A 9,986-nucleotide genomic window follows, 5' to 3' on the forward strand; every position below is an offset into this window, starting at 1 on the left:
TGCAGCCTATGTTACCTGCTCAAATGCAATTCTGCAATTTGCTTCCGGCACTTTGCTTGGTCTACTGAGCTCTGCCTTTGTTCCGTCGTGGAAGTATGGAGTGCTCGTAGGGCTGCTTTCAAATCATTGCACTGTTTCTGCAATTTCTCAACTTGTTGCTCGGCCTCTTGTCTTACCAAGACCGCACATTGTGTGGCCTGGTAGGCCTTATCGAATTGCGTTTGGAAACTACTCAAATGCGCGAGACAAGACTGGTGCCTGCTTGGCATCATCCACCTCTCTGTCCCTTGCTGCTAACTGCTCCTTTAAATCTCTATTCTCCTTCTCTACTTTGCTCACGTCTACCTCACTACTTCAGTCTCTCTCCTTTATCTCTCTACGGAGCGTCCTAACGACCTCCTCTGTGCCTCGCAATTGTGCCAAACAGGACACGATTGCTGTCGGCTTGTGAGCTGTCCCTAAGCTCTTCTTGTGGATCTCTGACAGGTTCTCCCACCAAGTATGTTCTATACTCCCGGGACCTGTTTCATCATTGGCGCAGAATTCACTCTAAAGGGGCCATCATTTCCCTTTGAGATATTTCCTGATCTCATCTTCCCAAACAGGACATTGTCCTACTATACTGGTCGCTGCGACCTCGAATTCCTGGGGGTTCATAAGGCATTCCATTTCCTTCATTGCCATTTTCTCTAAATGAAAAAATGAAAAATGAAAAATCTAGGTTCTCTACTGAATTTGGAACAGGGGGTGATAAAGTGGTGATGTAAACACGGGTACGGCTTACGCTAATTTCCGGCCAACAAAACTCCCGACAGTTTTACAAAACAAAATCTCTCAGGTTTACCTTATATCCCTGTTAGTACGCATGTAGTAACACACTTCCGAATCTCGGAGGCTTGATCAGTACTGTTCTTACACTTGTGCTTTTTCTGTTTCTAATTGGATTCTCAATTCAAATTTGGGTTCTCTCGGAGTGGTTAGTCCACTTCTAAGTCGAGTCCCGTCAGATGACGCCAGTAAATGTTGCTAACTTGCTGTTGTCTCTTAATTTGGCTCTGTTTAATTACGTTTGCTCAAGAGTCGCCAGGTACCTTTCGATACCGCCACAAGGTTCAAAACTGAATACTGATCAAAGACTCAATACGCCAGTTAGTAAGTTCAAAAGCAATGCTCATTTATTTACACACAGTCAAATATACTCATGCATAAAACTCTACAACCTAAACTATCACGATTACTAAAGCCTATACTTAGCTTTGGGTGCCCACTCAGTCAGAGGAACAATGGCCGTTGCTCGGTTCTGAGGCTGCTGGGTTGAGCTGTTTACAGGATATCAACTGGGAGCGTCTATCTCGTAGCGTGCGTTGGCTTGGAACTTACTTAGTCTGGAGTAGCTTTGGCAGGTCGCTCCTCGCTGAGAGCCAAGGCCAAGAGAGCGATTCTCTCTTGGTGAATCCTTTTTATACCCGAAAAGGGCTTTGCGCGCTTTTGGGCGGGCCTTGAACTTGGTTCCAATTAATTGGGCCGTTTCCCAATCGTTCTTATCGATTTTCCTCCAATAGAGGGCTGGGTTCCCTGGTTGCTGGGCGTGTCTTAGGTGGCCATTGGTTTGCTTTATTTTTGTCTCCTCTGGCACCGGGGTGTCTGTCTTAGCATTGTTAACCTAAATTATGCCTTTTTGTTCCCAGGGATGGCTCATTAGTATACAGATAGTTCTGCAGTATCGGTCTTGTCTGAGAGCTACAGCCCTAATTAACAGACAGACCTTGCACCTGCTTGCTTTTTCGGTATTGTCCAATTTTCCCTGCATTCTTAGCAAAGTGTCCATTTTGTAATCGGGACGTGGCCATCCCAGATGGCTACAACTGTGTGAAAATTGTAGAGGAAATGGAAGAAATACGCTTAGTAGAAGAAGAGCCACTACAGAACCCAGATTTAATCTTATTCACTGATGGTTCCTCTTTTATTGACAAGGTATCAGAAAAGCTGGCTGGGCAGTCACAAGCCCATACGAAGTATTAGCTGAAGGAAGTTTGCCCCCAGGTACATCAGCTCAGCAGGCCGAATTAAAGGCACTAACAGAAGCATGTCATGTGGCAAGAGATAAAACTGCTAACATCTATACTGACTCCAGTTTTGGTTTTGGGGTAGCACATGATTTTGGCCATCTGTGGAGAAAAAGAGGATTTTTCACAACAGCAAGTACACCTATCAGAAATGGAAAGGAAGTACGAGTCTTCTAGAAGCTATGGCCTTACCAAAAGAAGTATCAGTTCTAAAATGTAAAGCCCATACTCAATTGGGCACTATGGAAGCAAGAGGAAATGTTCTTGCGGACCAAGCAGCAAGGGAAGCTGCCTCCCTTTGTGCCTCTCAATGGCATCAGGAATCCAGTCACATTTACAAATTAGGAGTAACCACCTTATTGCATGATTTACGTGAAATGCGAGGATGTTTGCCCAAGAGAAGAAAAATGGACATGATTAGAATCAGGTATTCAACCATATGTTGATGAAATTTGGAGCGAAGTTCAAACTTGTAAACCAGTTGCACCACAATCACTAATGCCCTTTTTAGCTCAACAAATTCATTCATGGGGACATCTATCACCTCAAAAAATGATGGATCGATTCCATAAAAGCTGGTGTGGGAAAGGATTTTAAAAAAACATGCACAAGTGGTAGCAAACCATTGTGTAACCTGTCAAAAGAATACCTTGGGTCCTATAACATCAATGCCTCAATTAAGAGCTCCTGCTCTTGTAGGACCATTCCAGGACATACAGGTAGATTACATCACCCTTCCTAAATGCCAACAATACAATGACGTCCTGGTAACAGTGGATAAATTCTCCAGATGGGTGGAAGCTGCTCCAGCTAGAAGAGGGACAGCTGCCCATACAGCCAAAGTGCTATGCAAAGACTTTATTCCCAGATTGGGAGTACCAGCTAGCATAGACTCAGACAATGGATCACACTTCACAGGTGCTGTTTGTAAGGAAGTCTGTAGACTACTAAACATTGACTGGAATTTACACTGAACTTATCATCCACAATCACCAGGACAAGTGGAACGTGTGAATCGAATTTTGAAAGAAAGACTGTCTAAGTACAACCAGGAAGGCATGAACTGGGTCCAAGCTTTGCCAATAGCATTATGCAGTATTAGAGCTACACCAAACAGAACAACAGACCTGAGCCCATTTGAAATAATCACAGGCAGACCAATGTCTCTGCCAGGAACTATTGATTTGCAGAAAGCAGACTGTCATTTAATGAGTGATGCTTTGCTGACTTATTGTCAAAATCTAGCAAATGCTGTTAGTTCTGCTTCTCAACAGGTGTTAGCTGCGTGGGGAGATCCTTCAGAAGGTGGGCACGACCTGGTGCCCGGTGAAGAAGTGTACGTCAAAAAGCTGCAAAAGGAACCCTTAGGATCGAAGTGGAAAGGTCCTTTCGTAATCCTTCTCACCACCCAATCCGCTGTAAAGTTAAAAGGAAAGAAAAGTTGGATTCACGCATTGCACGTGAAGCGTGCGTACAAATATTAAGATCTGTAAAATGTTTATCACAATTTTAATTTTCAGTTATTTGATGGGCCTTGTAAATGTTGTACCAGAACTGAATAAGAACACATTCCTTGACACATCTAAAGTATATGCAAAAAATTTCAACATTTCCAATTGTTGGGTATGCATTGCGACCCCTACTAACTCAGGAGAGGGTATTCCCTTTCTAACTATTCCCTTTAATGCCTCAGAAGCAGCAGAATGGTACATCTATCAAAGTGTCCCTCGCTCTGTAGTGGTCCGTTCTGGAGCATATTTATGTGAAAAAGGAAGGTACAAAATTTATTTACAGAAATTCACCAACTTATGGAAATCTGCAGGCTATCCACTAAACACCTTTTCAGGATGGCACCAACGTATATATAATCCGAACAAAAATCCTCAATATATTAGCCTCCCAACTAATATTAAACAAAAAGAATCAATAAGCCTCATAAGTAATCACTCTGAAGGGATAAATTAGTAGTGTTTGTACTAATTATTTAGATGTTGACACAGCTTATAAATGTAAACAAAATGCATTACAAAGAACTAAATGGTCCTCTAAAATAACAGGCATACATAACCTCACAAATAATAAAACATTCTCAGATCAGTGGTACTTAGAAGATATTTACTTATCCTCTGCTTATAATGGGACTTATTTTATTTGTAATAATAGAGCATATTCCTGGCTCCCAAAATACTGGTCAGGATCTTGCTATTTAGGATACTTAGCACCTGCTATCCGTCATCTTCCTCATTTCCCTTATGTTTAAGAACCAGCCACTCAAAGAAATAAACGTTCCATTACCTTAAGAGATGCAATTTATGCTAGAGTTATTCCTTTCTATTGCGAAATAAGAATGGGCAATGAATTGGGTAAACTAATGACCATCATACAAAATGTAGCCGATTACACCGCCAGTGCCCTCGATAAAGTTTCTGATTAAAGGCAAGCAATTTGAACCATGGCATTACAAAATCGAATGGCACTTGACTATGTGCTAGCCGAAAAAGGTGGCACCTGCACCCTGATTTGTGCAGAGTGTTGCACCTTCATTCCAGATAACTTCAAAAATGTTAAAGACCTGGCATCACATAGCCAAAAAGAAATCAAGAAACTTGATCCACCCCCAGTTATCCCTCTCTGGGATAAACTGTGCGGGTGGTTGGGACACACTGGAATGTCCACAGTAAGAATAATCTTATTCTCCTGTGTAGCTTGATTCATCATTTACATAACGTACCAATGTGTTAAGTGCATCAAAGAAGTAATCGCTAAACGCAGCGGACCAAATATCAGAATAATTCATACAAACCCAACTGCACCACCATTAGATGAGCTAGAAATGAGGTATTATTGTTGAAATGTTACTGATCAATCAATTATTTGACTATATTATTAACATAGTGTATAATTTATTAATACTGAATCAGTAGTATCAAATTTGATTAATTTATTAATTGTTATTTTATAATAATGATTCTTTAAGAATTATAATAATTATTGCTGAAATGCTTGTAATGCAATGCTTATCCACTCTATTGTTTAAAACTGCAATGACAATATGAATGAGTTATTCTTTGCGCTTTTACCTATCCTATCGCATTAATGGTGTCTTTTACCTTATTGTGATAATATCTCACTTATTCTTTCGATTTATCAAAAGGGCCGACTGTAGAAGCCAGCTATTTTCTAATACACCCGATAGGTAAAATAGGTAAAAGTGATAGGTGAAAGATATCTATTTAGCATTAAGCCCCGAGTCTATTAAATACCCATTTTAAAACTCACTCATAACCTCAGGTCATTTCAAAACACATATTCAGCATGACACAGCATAATTCATTTCAAGACAGTACAACATTAAAATACACAATTTAACAAAAACACAAAAACCATGATAAAACAAACACTTTTCACTAAGCTAATAAATACATTTCTCAAGACAGTGCCCAAGGACAGGGCAGGCTCCATGGCAACGGCACAGTAACCTAAAGGCGCTATTGTCCTCAGCAAGAATCCAGTTCAAGCAGCTTGCGATAACGGCACAGAATCGCATTCCAGAACACATGCAAGAATTCAGTTATGAAACATTTCAAGTTAATGTTGCACATTAAAGACAGACAGCTAACCGTCAAATCAAACTTATTTGATTCTAACCCAAACCAATTAGGATTACATAGGGGTGTAGCTAGATCGCTAAAGACTGATATGATTTAGTATTACCGTGGTTGTTCGTACGGCCATATTCCATTCTGGAATCAATCTATACTTTGACTTAACTATTCGCTGTCTCTCTGTTTTTCATATTTCACTTTCTGACTTTGACTTTTGAAGTTATTGCAAGCTGTTTGCCGTAAGCAAGAAAATCATTTCTATATTATTTGAAAGTTGAATTGTCTACAAAATTGTTTCTCTTTGAGTCCTTTTGCTAGCTGGACTTATTAGGCAATGAGATTTAAATGACTCTCAATTGTAATCAATGGAGACAAATAAAGCGATTCTTACTTGCACCTGAGAAGTATCAACTCAAATTTCTACTGAGTTTTAGTGTTCGCAAGTGCCACTAAATCCGCATGGTAGATCTCTACAATAAGTCTTGGTATACTTTCCTTTCCAAACAGCAGGTTTGAATTCCTTCCGGAAAGCAATTATCTCTGTTAAGTTATCAAGCAGTCTGGAAACAGCTTTTAAAATGAAGATAGAGAAACCCTTCTTTTCAACCTGTGCAGTACAAATCAGTTCAAACTCAAAGTGAAAGTAAAACTCAGAGCCACAGCCAGTGCCCAACCCAAAACGAAAGTAAAAACTCACAGAGCCACAACCCAACTCCACCCACACAATGACATCACTGAAGCCATGTGATAAGACAAAAACATTTCTTAAAGGGACACTCCCATGACAACAGACAATCCATTCCACTTGCAGCCATGCCGCCACAGAGACCAGCCCCAAGCTTTGGTGACGCCGACCTGAGATGACTGTTGGGTGTGGTGGAGGACAGATGGGATGCCCTGTTCCCCTGAGGGTCCAGGAGGGTCAGCCACAGGGCAGCCACTGATGCCTGGGATAAAGTGGCAGCAGCCGCCAGCTCGGGAAGCATGACCAGGAGGACTGCCACCCAATGCCATAAGAAAGTCAATGACCTCCACTGGGTGGCTTGGGGTTGTTCACTCCGAACCACCAATCCCCCCCCCCCCCACCACATACCCAGCCCCCCAATACTCCCTTAAAAAAGTGCGCCTCAAACTCCAATAAGGAACCAAGTACTGGGCTAGTGCGTGGTCAATTCCAGCCCCCTTCAACCCAGAGTGGCAACATAATTGAATTAACAAATAATTCTCAGAAAAATACCCGTGGCCGCCTAATAATTACAGTCACCAGGTTTGTGAATTTAAATACAATTAAGTTTATTAATGACAGTATCTATAATAAAATATGCAGCAGACACAACAGGTTAACTATTATCTATGCTGTAATGGTGTTCCTTCAGTACCAAAAGCTTCAAATTTGGAGTCTCTCTTCCATAATTTAGGTGTTTCCTCCCTCTTCCAATTTGCAAGACATGTTCTGTTCATTTTTCTTTTAAATTTAGAGTACCCAATTAATTTTTTCCAATCAAGGCAAATTTAGCGTGTTCAATCCACCTACCTGGCACATCTTTGGGTTGTGGGGGCGAAACCCATGCAAACACGGGGAGAATGTGCCAACTCCACACGGACAGTGACCCAGAGCCGAGATCGAACCTGGGACCTCGGCGCCGTGAGACTGCAGTGCTGCCACTGCGCCACCGTGCTGCCCTAAAAGATATGGTACGCTTCACGAATTTGCATGTCATTCTTGCGCAGGGGCCATGCTAGTCTTCTCTGTATTGTTCCAATTTTAGTATATGTCCTGCCGAAGCGAGCACACATGTTCTGTTCATGCCTGTGGCACTGCACTTCAATAGTCTGTGGTTTGAGCGTGATAAGTACTTTTGTTAGATATATTCCAGGAATGTTTTCTCCTTGCATGTTTGAGAAAGCGGTCTATCTCAGCCCTTCTCTTCTCAACTCTGTATTCTGTACATAGCTTTGCCAGATAAAGGTTCCATCAATGTTTCTTCTTTAATTAATTGCTGACATTGCTGACAAGGCTAGCATTTATTGTCTACCCTACTTGACCTTGATAAGATGATGTTGAGCCACATCCTTGAACCGCTGCAGTCCATGTGGTGTAGTTACATCCACAGTGCTGTTAGACAGAGTGTTCCAGGATTTTGATCCAGCAACTATTGCCATGTGTGTTACAATGATATAAAGGCTCCAATTGTTCAGAAGGGACCGTGCAAACGCATTGTGGGTTCATTTACTAATTCGAGGCACATGTGAACAGATATACTTGGATAAAAAGCTTGAGATTATCAGAGCTCTGTGGCTGTGTTCTGCTCCAGACTAAAGTGAAACTGAGGCTGGATCACAGGACACACTTCTCATAAAGTGATGACATGCTGCTATCATTTAAAGGCACTTTACAACAACAATGAACAAACAATAGGATAGTTCCAAGTCAAGATGAAGTGTGACTTGGAGAGGAACTTACAGGTGATGTTTCCATGAGCTGGCTGTCCTGTCCTTCTTGGTGGTAGAGGTCACGGGTTTGGGATATACTCTTGAAGAAGCCTTGCTGAGCTGCTGCAGTGCATCTTATTGATGGTACATACACACACTATTGCCACAGTGCGCCCCTGTTTGGGTGAGTAAATGTTTAAGGGGGTGGATGGGGTGCCAATCAAGATTTTGTTCTGCATGGTGTTGGCTTTCTTAAGTCTTGTTGGAGCAGCATTCATCCAGGTAGGTGGAGAATGTCCCATCCCACCCCTAACTTGGGGTCAACTAGATAGGATGTGCCTCAGCTGTGCACGGTCTCTAGGTCAATGTTCGTGGTTTGATACAACTGAGTGGATTCCTCGGCCATTTTGTAGGTCAATAAAGAGTCAACCCCATTGCTATGGGTCTGGAGCTACGTGTAGGTCAGACCAGATAAGGTCTGTCCTTCTGTCAAGGATGTTAGTGAAGCAGATGAGTTTTATGACAATCTGGTGGTTTCATAAGCATCATTATTGATACTCGCCTTTTTATTCCAGATTTATTTAATTAAATTTAAATTCTACAGCTGCCGTGATGGGAGTTTAACTCATTTCGCTGGATCATTAATCCAGGCCTCTGTTTGACTAGCCCAGCAATATAAGCACTTTGCTCCAGTTCCACTATAAATTAATATCCAGTATTCCATCATATACACTAGACAGTATAGATTCTTCAATCTTTCAATAGTTCATATTTTTCCCTATCACAATAAATTAAAAGAACTAACAGACCAAAAATAACCAATCTAACAAACTCCAAGTAACTTAACAAACACACTAATTAGCCTCAAGCATATTCCTTAATACCATCCTTATATGCCTCCAACGATGAGAAAATGTTTGATCAGACAGTCTTGAAACCTACAGAAATTGATTTCCTTTGATAATGTAATAATAAACTTTGGCATTTTCTTCGTAAGCAGGGAACTATAAGCCAATTTCAAAGTGGTGAACTGTTGAACTGAGGTTGGCCCAACATTCAATGATCAGTTTCTGGAAAAAGGAAACAGCTGTGAAATGACAAAACCTAATTAAAGACGTGCCATTGCATTTCGGTTTCTACGTTTCAGGGATGACAGTTTCAGTCCTGAGATTGGCAAAATAAACTGAGGGGAGATGAGAAGAAAGTATCATAGACAACAAATATATACAAACTCGAATGCACTTCCCCCGAAGGCAGGGGAAGCAAATTCAACAGTAAATTTCAAAGGGAAATTAGAAATATACTTGAAAAAACAATAATTTACAGGGCTATTTATAATCTTTATGAGCGCCACAAGTCGGCTTACATTTACACGGCAATGAAGTTACTGTGACAATCCCTTAGTTGCCACACTCCGGCGCCTGTTCGGGTACACTTGAGGGAGAATTCAGAATGTCCAATTCACCAAACAAACACGTCTTTTGAGACGTGGGAAAAAACCAGAGCACCCACGCAGACACGGGGAGAATGTGCAGACTCCTCATAGACAGTGACCCAAGCTGGGAATCGAACCTGGGACCCTGGTGCTGTGAAGCAAAAGTGCTGGGGATTGGGAGTAACTGGATATTTCTTTCACAGACACGATGGGCCAAATGGCTTTCCTCTGTGTTGTATTATGATTTTGTCTGGGCAGGCGTCACCATTTTAACTGGGGTATCTACAGAATCGGGAGATTGACTATGATAAATGATGTAGAACTAAACATTCTGGGTCATGGGTGCTCTGATGTTTGGAGCCCTTGACCCCCATCAACCAATTCATACGTATATTTCATGAAGTCACCATAGATTTGACTGCACATTCACATCTGTACCTTTATTGA

General features: G+C 41.5%; 1 non-coding gene across 1 annotated transcript; it reads right to left on the reverse strand.

Moving 5' to 3' along the window:
* Positions 1 to 7,357: 7,357 nt before the first annotated feature.
* On the reverse strand, positions 7,358 to 7,464 carry LOC140428930 (U6 spliceosomal RNA). The gene has a single exon (XR_011948938.1). It is a non-coding gene; the product is annotated as a U6 spliceosomal RNA (small nuclear RNA).
* Between the last annotated feature and the right edge of the window lie 2,522 nt (positions 7,465 to 9,986).

The sequence above is a fragment of the Scyliorhinus torazame genome, chromosome 8, assembly GCF_047496885.1.
Source record: "Scyliorhinus torazame isolate Kashiwa2021f chromosome 8, sScyTor2.1, whole genome shotgun sequence".
Lineage (NCBI taxonomy): Eukaryota > Metazoa > Chordata > Chondrichthyes > Carcharhiniformes > Scyliorhinidae > Scyliorhinus > Scyliorhinus torazame.